Raw genomic sequence first — 12,424 nt, 5'->3', positions numbered from 1 at the left:
AATTTTTTTATTTATATGATAGGTTTTTTGAGTCAAATTGAAATTTTTCTACTAAACATGTAAAAATTGTTAAAATTCTAGGTTTTTCAAGGTTCTTCCAGGTTTCTAGGTAAAGAGTGTTATAAAACCACAAGTGATACTCAAAACTATTTAAACAGTAACTTAATTTTATCTCTTTTTCTGAAATGGCCGATTTTAAACAACCTGGCTTATAAAGTTATGTTGATAAGCTAAAAAAGTATTGTTCTTTTAATTTTTGTAACAGTATAAATATGAATTTGTTATAAAAAAGATTGTTTTTGATTTTACTTTTGTAAGTTGTACATTTCCTCATAAAACTTCCCTGTTTATATAAATTTACTATTGTTTTTGAGAAGATTAATTTGGTCTTAAAGTTTAAGTGAATTAGTATTTGAAGAACAAAAAAACACTCAAAATTTTTGGTCCTAGGACCTGGTACACAAAGAACCATTCGGTTATTAAGTTGCTCACCACAGATACCTTTTAACGTCTTGTCCAGAACTCGTCCAAGATTTGGGTTTGGTCAAAGGGTTTGTAAGTTGTAAAATCATCCTTGTAAAAACTCCTTGTTTATGTAAATTAACTATTGTCTTCAAGACAATTAATTTGATCTTAAAGTTTAAGTGAATTAGCATTTGGGTTAGGTCAATAGATTGTTTTATGTATCTTTTTGATGAAATTTGTATGAGATGTATAGGTAAGGCTTAGCTTTATATATGGACTGTAAAATTTTATGATTTGTTGTATTAATAATTTCATATATTTTAGGATACTTATCATTTAAAAAAAAAATAAGCTAAACTTAAAATATAACTGTTTAATTTAAATTACAATTAAACATCTATCACATAACTGTTTTCTTGAAAAAGTATTTTACTTAGAGCAATGACACTAAACAAAATTTATTTTCTTAATTAATATCAACTGTAACTATTGAATTAAATACAAATTTAAAAGAGTAGTTTATCTAAGTATAATGTTTTTTATTTCAAGAAACACAATTACTTCACGCATGCGGATAAAAATGTTCTTTGCCTTCTTTGAGGTGAAACAGGGTATTAGGGTCATTTTATTAAAAAGCAGACAACTCAAAACAGGACAATTCAAATTCAATTATAATTTTAAAGGACCTTAGCTTAAAAAGTAATGCATATTTTGAAAAAATTGAAAATATAGGTCTTGTCAATATTTACGCTTTTTTTTTATTTTTGCTAAGTTATAAATATTTATTGAGATATGGGTAAAACCTTTAAAATATAGTTACTTGTAATAATTTTTGAATATCTTTAAAATTATATTTAAAAACTTTAATTTAAAAACAGAAAAACCGCCTGTAAATATTAAGAAGATCTACAAATGTAACTTTTAATTTTCTTTAAATTTTTCTTTAATATTTTCTAAGAATTTGAATTGTCTAAACTTGAATTGTCTGTATTTGAATTGTCATGTAATATTGAAATTGTGTTTTTTTAAATAATAAAATTTTAATATCAACTTTAGTTTTATTAAGCATTCAATAAAGTTTTTTTTTGATCTTTAAGTTCAACTAGTTTTTTTCTAGTTTAATTTATATAACAAACTAATTTTCTTAAAAAAAATAACAGAGCTTACAACTCTTGTTCAACTTAGACAAAAAAACATATCAAACAAATTGTCATGCTTTGTATATTTTAAATTTTTAGTTTATTAAAAATAAATGTCCGTTTTTTTTTAATCGTTTTGTGTAGAATAAAAAAGAAAAACTTTGTTGAATTTTTAGATACAAAAAACAGTTTTTTGATGTTTTTATTTAATCTAAACCAAAACTGTCCAATCTACAAAGTAAGATAAATTGTTTGAGAATTTTTGTTTAAAATGGATAAGAATTGTAAGCTCCATTAATTTTTTAAGAAACTTATTTGTTTTATATAGTTAACAAGTAAAAACTAGTTGTACTATAAAGTAAAAAAACATTTTTTTTGATGTTTTTTCTTAATTTAAACCAAAAATTTTAAATCTACAAAGCAAGATAAATCGATTGAGATGCTTTTAGTCTAAATTGAAAAAAAATTGTATGTTTTATAGATTTTTTAAAAAAGTTATTTGTTTCATATATAATAAACAAGAAAAAATATAGTTGAACTTTCAGGTAAAAAAAAACTGTTTTTTGAAGCTTTAACTTAATCTAAACCAAAAGTGTAATATCTACAAAGCAAGACAAATTTTTGAGATGATTTTTGTTTAAGTTGAATAAGAATTGTAAGCTCAATTAATTCTAAACAAAATTAGTTGTTTTATATAGAAAAAACAATAAAAAAATAGTTGAACATTAAGGTCAATTAAAAAAATGAGATAATAATATCTAATTTAAACAAAATACGTTAAATCTACAAAACAAGACAAAACGTTTAAGATGTTTTTTATCTAAATTGAACATGAATGTAAGCTCTATTACTTTTTTACAAAAACAAGTTTATAGCAAATAAGTGTTTGAAAACAGAAGTATCTGATTTTAAATATATTCAAAACTTCAGGTTACTCAAAATATTTCTTGATTTACAATATTTAAAAAGTTGTATTAAAAAATTCAAGAAAATTGTAGCAGTTTAAAATGATATCATTTAACAAAATCAAGAAAAATGTAAAATTCAAATGAATTTATTTCTTACAAAAGTCAAGAAAACTGTATGAGTCAAAATGATACTTTTTAACAAAATCAACAAAATTTGCACTTATAAATAATAATTACAACAACTAAAATTATTGAATCAAATATAAATAAAAACAAATTATACAGTAATCTTCCTTTATTCTACCAACATATGTTTCTGTGTGTCAACGAATCAACACACTTCAACTGGGTTGTTAATAGGAAAGATAACAATATATAAATTATAAATACAACTTTGTTAAAAAATTGTGACTATTGTGTCAATCTAACATAATCATTTTATCAAAAAATTTGAAAATTTAATCAATTGTATCAACTGAAAATACAATCACTTCTCGCAAATCTAGCACCATTGGGTCAACAGTAAGAGAAAGTAATTAAACAAAAAAGTAGCAAATAGGTGAAACATAAAAGTTGAAAAAAAAGTGCATATAAATCTGGAACTTTTAACAAGTTTTAATAAAACTTATAGATAAAACAATAATTATGTTTTGTTAACTCAAGAATTTACAATATCAAAAACATTTCAAGAACTTAGAAAACTTTGGATTTGTGAGAGTTCGACTGTAATAGTATTTACAATAACTAAAAATATAAAATCAATTATGTAGTTTAATAAAATTTACTTATATGATATTTTTTTTAATTTCCAGTATTTAGAAACTTTTGCTTAAAATTCTAGTTTTTTCAACGTTTTTTTTTTGAAATTACTCAAATTCTAAGTTTATTTGTTTTTTACCTAAATTGTCTAGTTCTAGGTTTTATGGCACCAGAACACTTTTTCAAAATTTAGAGGGCCATAAGCTGAAAAGGGGCCAAAGGGGGGCCTTAAGTAGTAAATAAGACATAATTTGAAGCAAACTTACACTAGATGTTCTGAATTTGATAATGAAGAGCAAAAAAAAAGGTCTTAGGGTATCTAAAGGTAGTGTTTGGAAATCTTGTCGTCATAGCTTTTTTAATTTCTTCAAAGAGGAAAAAAGATTTTCTTTTTTAATTGAAACAAAGTTTGAGAAACCCTGCACTAGAATGTTTGCTTTCTGGCAAATAATTTAAAAAGAAATAATTTACAAAAACTAATTTTTCCTTCTCTACTTACTGGCACACTGTGGGCTCTTTTAGCTAAATTCTTAGTTTTTCCAAGTTATCTGTTGAAGTTAGTTCAAAATTTTACCTAATTCCTGTTTTTTTTATACCAAATTCAAGAATTCCAGATGAAATTGCTACCCTGTCTATTACTTAATTTTGTATTGCAAAATAAAAAATACATGTAAGTCAAAAAGTTACTAAATTTAATAAATTATAGATAAAAACTTTTATCAATACATTTAGAAATACATTAAAAAATGTAAATATTTTAATTTTAGTGAATGGAAAAAATATTTGGTTATGAGCTACAAGTCATTTGCTTATTTTCTACATTAAACAAAATTTTGAAACCCTAAATGTGAGACTTTTTTATAAATATAACAACAATAACTCACTTTTAACTTGAATATTATCTTTTTAGCAGCATCAAAAGTTTTGGCTCCATTCTTATTTGCAACCTGCATAATTTTAAATACTTGGTGTTTGTATACAACAATTAAAAATAAATTTTTGGTAAATAATAGGGGATTTTATAAAAGTTAAAAATACAAAATCCAAAATTTACAAATTAGTTTACATTTAATCAAGGCTTTAAGTTCTAAAATATAATTAAGTTTGCGGTATTTAAACTAAACCAACTCTTTTTAGTAAAACTTTATCCTTAATATTTACGCTGTACAAAATCTTAAAAAAACTAGCTAAAAAAAATGAAGTAAAATATCAACCACTGAATATAAAAAACATATATGTTTAATGCTAGGTATTGAACTAAAACTTATTTCTTTTAAAAAAGCTATATGTTTAAAAAAAAATGTTTTTTAGGAAATATAAAATATGTTTAATTAAATACTTCTATAAGAATTAAATATGTTTTTTTTAATCACTCACGGGCCTAAGCTGGTAATAAAGTGTTTGCGCCTTGCGGACAAAGAATGACCTTTTATAAAAAACATATTGAAATTATTAAAAGGAAATTTTACTAAACTTTTCATATAGACGCATTACTTTTTACTCACAAAACACTTGTAGACATTTATTATATTAAATTTAAATTCTCTTTTTTTTTTGAGCAAATTATTTTTACAGTAAAAACTTGTTTCGAAACAGAAACTTCTGCGGGTCGAGTTTGGGTTGTAGTCAAGTGACCTTTACTTTATTAAATAATGTACATGTAGTAAATTTTCCGATTCGGATATACATAAGTAAAAAAAAACATTTTAATACGTAAAAAAAAACATTTCACTATTAAACAAGTACAAAATAAAGCGCTTGATTTAAAAGCTATCAATGTGTGAGAAAGTTACCAATAGATTTTTAAAACGTTTATGTTTGTAGTATGGGCTGGAGCTACCATATCCATCCTCTTCTTAGATGTGACATCCCTCTTTGTTTTAGCTGTTATTATGTTTAATCGTTTAAATGTTTAGCGTTAAATACAAGTTGCTCGGTTTTGAAATCAGTCATAAACAGTAAAACTAAAACTTCTGTCAAAAATCTCTTATAATACATTATATAAATTACGATTATAAAATATTCTCAGTCATCCGGTTTTTCAAAACACTACATCTATCACAAACACATTTTCTTGTCTTTTTACTAGTTATATATTAATAAGACGTAAAATTTTAAACATACATTAACCATGCTAAAATATATATACAAAGCAGAATTAAGTATTTAGAAATAGTAGAAAATTGTTAAAAATAATCATCTATATTACTAGAACTTAAAGCAAAGTGTATGTTTATATAAATAAAATGAACAGAAGCAAACTTTTTTAAAACTTAATACTAAAAACTTGATTGTTTTGTTATAAGATTAAGGTTATAGATAACTACTACCGATGTGTATTTACTTACAGTTTTTAAAATTTAAACCGTTTAATTAAGAAATGCAATACACTGTAATATGGTTGTACTGATAAAAACTGAAGATTAAACCATAGTACACAGTAAAGATATTTTTAATAATATTTAAGTAAAACGTAAGGAATAAATAATAATAAACAGAAATGCTAAAAGAAATTACATAAAATAAACTTAAAAATTTACTGGAAATAGATCTACAAAAAAAAAAAGATTTTTTGTTTAAATTAAATTTGGTTTGTTAAACAAATTAGGAAAAACACTGGAAAAACTACAGCTAGTTTAGTTTAATTATACAAGTAAGAAAACGTTTTGAAAAGTTTATTATAAAAGAAAAACCAAACTTTTTGGTATAAAGAAATATTATAGTTTGTAAAACAAACCAAAAAACAAGCTTGTCATTAAACTTCTATGCATATAGTTTATATGGTGTCATATTTAGGTCATTTTGAAGTATTTACTAATCTCTTACATTCAATTGTAATCCTCAATTGCTATCCATCAAAAACGTACAACCCATGAAATATTAGCATTAAAACGTCTTAAAACAACTCATATGATTACCTGTCAAACAATAATAAGGGTAAACATAAAACTAATTTTTTTTTAACTCAGACCCAAGATATTTGAAAATGGGTAGTTCAAAATTTATTTTATAAATTTAATGCATAAAATAAAATCAACTAAATTTAAAATAACTAAATTAAATTAAAACATAAAACAATTTTTTTTTATCACAATTGATACAAACATTAAACATTTGGTTTTAAAAATAATATACTGGTAGTTGATTTATCTGTATTAATTACTATCTAACTTAAAAAATAAAATTTAATATATTTCTATAATTTTTTAGGATCAAAATACTATACTATATATTTATTAAAGTAATTTTTGTAAAAAATATAAAAAAAATCAAAAACTTTAAATCAAAAAAAATTGTTACCTTTAAATTTATCCAAATTTTCTGAATCTTTATCCAAACTTTTTGACTTGATTAGATTCTAACAGAATATTTTAAATTTTAATGATTGTTTTTGTAAAATAGCAAGTTAGCAATATCTTAATTTTAAAAGAATAATAACATTAATATTAATATAGTTTAAAAAAAATGTAGATAATTAAATAAAAAAGTAGTTAACTTGATTATAAAAAAAAATTCGATCATCAATTGTATAATGCTGTTTAATATATAATGCTAATATGTAAAGTAGCTAAATTAGTTATTAAAAAAGTAGTATTTTTTACAATATAAAACATAGTGAATAAACTAATTAAATTATTCATATTTAAAAGTTTTAAATCGAATAAACAAAAAATAAAACAAAAACTAGCAAACCCTATTTTCTATGTATGTGTGTAGACAACCGTGTTTTGATCTCGGTTGTTAGGATTGAGGACCCTTAAACCATCAGTCACTCTTTAAAACTCCCTTTACCAGCTTTATTAGGCAACACTTGATGGTGCAAAACTGTGAATACAAACTGTAATGTTTACACATATAAATATTAAATATACGTGAATTTGTAACTTAAATTACAATCTTTTTCTTTCTAATCAATCTTTTTTTTTCTTCTTCATTGTTAATTGAAATCTATATTAGACAAAATTTTTGTATTTATTAAATTTTTCAAAATTCTGCTCAAAATAAAACTTAGTAAATAAAAATATATTACTGAAACGATCAAATATATAAAACTAACTATATTAAACTGCTTTTTTCATTCGATCGAAAATTTTAAGAAAACAACAAAATACTTTAATGGTTTACATATTTGTATTAAGTACAAAACTCTGAAAAAAATTATTAACATTTAGTATCTTGATTAGGCACAGGTAAAATGGATTATCTGTTACTTGATACTGAGTTATTTCTACTTTTGTTTTTTCGTCTAATTTGTAGAGTATAATTTAACATAATTTAAATATTGCTAAAACATGGTTTGAATTTCTTCAAGTTTTAAAAATAGTTTATATATTTTGATTTGAGTGCATTTTTGGATATAGTTTCAATCTTTTTTATTTAATTTATTGTTCAACATCCGGCATGTGCAAAAAATATACGCTTTTTTGAACATTAAAATACTATTTTAACTTGCTTAAACGGGCGTTGACTTAGCTTCAATAGTAATTTTAATTTAAAAAAACTCCAAATTAAACTTGGTGAAACGCACTGTCTTAGGATCTTCGGCAATCGAATTAGGTTTTTATATTATTTGATTTAATTACTGTTTAGGATAATCTAACAATATACAACAAATCAAGTCCGCGCCAAAATTTAACACTTATTCTTTTCCTTGTCTATAAAGCTAACTAGGGTTTTTTTTAAAGCGTTTCGTTGCCTTTTTTCTCACAATAAATTCCACTAAATTTGAGTTTAATTTTTGTATCGTGGGGCCCCTTTTAATATTTATACCTTTTTGTGTTTTTTTATTCTTGACGACTTTGGTGCAAAACTTTTTTCATCATAGTTATTAATTTATGCATTCAAAGCCTGTGTGTTCTTTTGTATTTTATGTTTTCTCTTATGAGATATGCTCAATTTAAATGTTTAGTAAAACTCAAACTTACATTGTTTTTATTTTTTTATTTTGCCGGTTTTATAAAGTTTAATGATTTATTGAATGTTGAAATACTACTTAAACTTGTTTACATCTCAACTGAAGCATTTCCTATTAAAGCATGCAAAAAACTATGAAGCTATTTGCATGAATAAGCAAATCATTTTATGAATAAGCACAACTGAATATAAAAATTTGTTAATTAATTAAGGCTAACTAGCTTACACACAAAGGTTATAGCAACAAATTAATTAATATTAATGACCTTAATAAAATTCCAAACGAATATAATAAAAATATGTGATGATTTGAAATAATCATTTTCAATTATAGCCATGAAAGTCAATAAATACATAAAAATAAAAAAAAACATTTAAGCTTGAAAAACTCTGCAAAGCTAAATTATTTTAGAATTTTAATAAATGTGAAGTTTTTTAACTTATTGAAATTTAAAGCAATATTTTTTTCAAATATGTAGTACTGTTGAAAACTTTACCAACTTCTGAAGCAAACTAGTCTAATTTAAATATTAAAATAACTACATATTAAAACGATTTTCAAAAAACTTTTTTTTTGTAAAAGTTACTTTTATATATTCAAACTTTTAAAAAAAGTCAACTTTTTAAACTTCATACAAAACTTAAATACAATATAAATCCATTAGCAATAAGTAAAATATCATATTTTAAAATTCTTTACAAGCATTTAATATAGTGCAACTTTATTAGTTAATGGACCAGAATTAACACAAAAAGTCGTTTGTGGCCATGCAATTTTGAGAAATTTAAATATATAAAGTTAAATATTCTTTAAAAAACAAACTAATGGAATGGTAATCTAATAAAAACTACTGTGTACAAGAGCCAAACTAAGAGCACCATTCAATGTATTTATTCAATAAAAATTATTTGTAGAAAAGCTTAATTTTATTTAGTTTGCACAAAATATTAAAAACATAAATAAAAGTTCCAGGCCAAAAATTTTGACCTGGAGTTGTATGTTGCTCACTCCTATCTTAATCCAATGTATTTTTTTTACTGCTTTGTATACAATTTGTGTAATTTTTTTAAAAAGGTTTTAGAAATATTTCTTCATTTAAACAACAAAATTTAAAAATTGTCATAAAATAGTGCACTAATTTGCTTCAGAAATTAATAAATTTTCAATTCTACTTGATAAATAGAATAAGCCATATTTTTTACCTGAAGCCATAAATTTAAAGTTTTTTAAAAAAGATGTAGCTATTAAAGAGTTGTTCAACATATTAACCTGCTAAATCTACTATAAATCTAATAACTCATCTGTTTTTTCTACATGAAAAACTTAAATTTCCATGATCATTGCTTTTTTTTCTTTCTACAAGATTTTTTTTTGTATATGTCTCAACCACTGGGTTTTAATATTGCAATTTAAACATAGAGAGTTTTTAAAAGTGTTGTTAGCACTCCTAAATCATCAGGAAACACATAAATTTTAATATCACTAACTTACAAAATATCTTTCCTTATAGTACTAAGCATGCATCCAATTTTTTTGGTAGCCTTAATTTTTATAAAAAAAAGATATATTTTCTACAAGTGTAAAATACTTTCAATAACTTTTGATATGTCAATAGTGTATTTTATAAATAAAAATTGAGTAAAAACAGTATTTGAAAACTTAAGCTTTTATTAATAGTATAAAGTTCATAGTAAAAAAACTAAAATTGGTAGAAGTTTATTATCATTTTAAAGTTGCATGCATGAAAGTTAGTTTCAATTAAAAAGCTCAATATTAATAGATTGGTTTAAAAACAATAGCTTGCAATAAATCCTAAGCTTTTATATTTGTTAGAATATGTTTACTTTAATCTTTGATGTAACTTAGGCTGGTAGTTTTGCTTAAAAGTGTGGCAACCCTGTAAACTATTTTAAACTTGAATTTAAGGTTTTCAAAAGCTTCTCTGATAAATTAGGAACATCTTTCTAAAAATATTAATAAATCTAAATTCAATCTGGATCTACTAATAAACAAAAAACTTATAGAAGCAAATCTACAAAAAAAAAAATTGTGTAGCAAGACTGCACTTAGCTTGAATTAGTTTTGTAAGAAAATTCTTATAGTCCTTGAAAATTTTCTCTAATATAAATGCAATAGACCGTAAAATTAACTAGATAGTTATTCCCTTTTAAAATTATTAGACTAACTAAGATAAAATCACTCTTAATTTTCTCAAAAATGTGTTTGACAAAAGCAAAAGTTTTAACTGTCTTATGCAATTTCCTCTGAGTATTTGAGTAAAACGTTTTCTTACCTCAAAGAATGTTTAATTTGCCACAGCTGTTATCAAGCTAATACAGCTCTCATATAGTATTGAGAAAAATAAGAGTTTTAAAAAATTAGAAGAGTTTATCTCTACAAAAGATTTCTCAGTAATTTGAGAAGTTTAGATAAACCAGTGACAAAATAAAGTTTAGTTTTATATCACATTACTTCATTTTAATTATTTAAACTTTGTTTGTTTCTAAATTCAATTATTTTCTAAGTTTTTATATATACGTATTGACTAAATTCTTATATACTCTATTTACTTTTATTAGACCATAAAAATAAAAAAACCTTATGAGTAATCAGTATGAATAAAAAACAGTTTGGAAATTCATATAGTTCAGACTAAAGTGTAACTATTAAAAATATGTCTCTAATGATATTTTTCATGTTTCATAACAAAATTTGATATGTAAAGTGCAAACAAACCACTTGAGACTTTATAATTAGACCTTTAATGGAGCCCATCCTTAAAAAAAGGGGGAGGATACAATCAGTTTGGATGCTCAGAGTGATAATTTGTTAAAATTTTTCCCATGAGTTTGGTATAAATGTTACATTTATTTTAAACCAATTCTACTAGTAAATCACCTGTTTTTTATATAATATAATTTACTCTTATATAAATACCATTAGTTTTACTTTACAGAAGTATACATATAGCTTTCAGTGATGTATGCATTGAATGTAAGAAGTGGATAGCAGAAGTACATAAAACTAACCACTTGTTTATTTAAACCTGTTGTTGAAAGAGTTATTCTATGTTATAACAATCTTTTTTTTATATTACTTTTTATAAAGTTTGATGAAAGGATTTAACGATTTTAATGAAAAGAATTAAAGATTTCAGTGAAACAATTTTCAATAAAAAAATTAATATTTATAACAATTAAAAAAAAAACATGACAGGAATATTTAAAATATTCTATCATAAAAGGTTGTTTTATAATCTATTTGCAATCAGATAAGGAATTGATATAAAAATTATAAAAGAACAAAAATTTTGTTTAGCGTATTTGTTTTTTAAATTTTATTTAGTTTCAAAGTTTAAATTAACTACTACTATTAGAAAAACGTAATATCGTAATATCAACTAGTAAAAACGTAAGTAAAAAATTAAAAAGTTCGTTTATTTTTTACTTACAAAACTAGAACCTTACTCTTCCTAAACTTTTATTTTGAGAGATGTAAAAAAAGAGTAGGAAACCGTAAAAAAGGTTTAAAAGAGTTTATGGCTATAAATGAGTGTACTTGAAAGATAAAACAATCAGTAGCATTCTGTTGCAGTAAGTATGTTTGCACTACAGTCAAGTTAAGGTTAAGTCAAGTTGAAAGATTTAAAAATATTTTATTGGTTGCATTAATTGTTTTAATTTTAAAAATAATTAGAATAAGTCTGTTTCTGCAAAAAAACTTAAATATGCTACAAAATATTAGCAACTCAATGTTAAAACATTTCAAATATGCCTTTTCAAGCTTCTTATTTTTGTGCTTTCCAAACTTAGTAATAGTCTTAAGGTTGATTTAAACATATGATTTACTAATTTAAAAAATTAAAAAGTGTTTAAAACTAAAGGTTCTCTTTTAAAACAACTTAACTCGTTGCTAGTAGTAGAAGCATCATGCCTACTAATACCTCATTTAAGCTTTTTGTTATTTTGTTGTGGATTTTGATTTTATTATGAATATTTGCTACACAGTTTTAAATTATTTAAAAAGGTTTGGATTAATAATAAAGTTATTTGTTTTACGTCATGTTTTCAAACTCATCCTGACTAAGCAAGATGTTTTTGTACAGTTTAAAAAAAATCAAGTTAACAAATAGTATATTATGTTCTAATTAAATCCAATTAACTAACATTTGTTTATGGACTTTGAAATGAAGCCACTAAAACAATAAATGTTTTTCATATTCGAAAGCCTAATTAATT

This window comes from Thalia democratica, chromosome 2, assembly GCF_965202585.1.
Source record: "Thalia democratica chromosome 2, ktThaDemo2.hap1.1, whole genome shotgun sequence".
Lineage (NCBI taxonomy): Eukaryota > Metazoa > Chordata > Thaliacea > Salpida > Salpidae > Thalia > Thalia democratica.
This window is presented reverse-complemented; position numbering follows the sequence as displayed.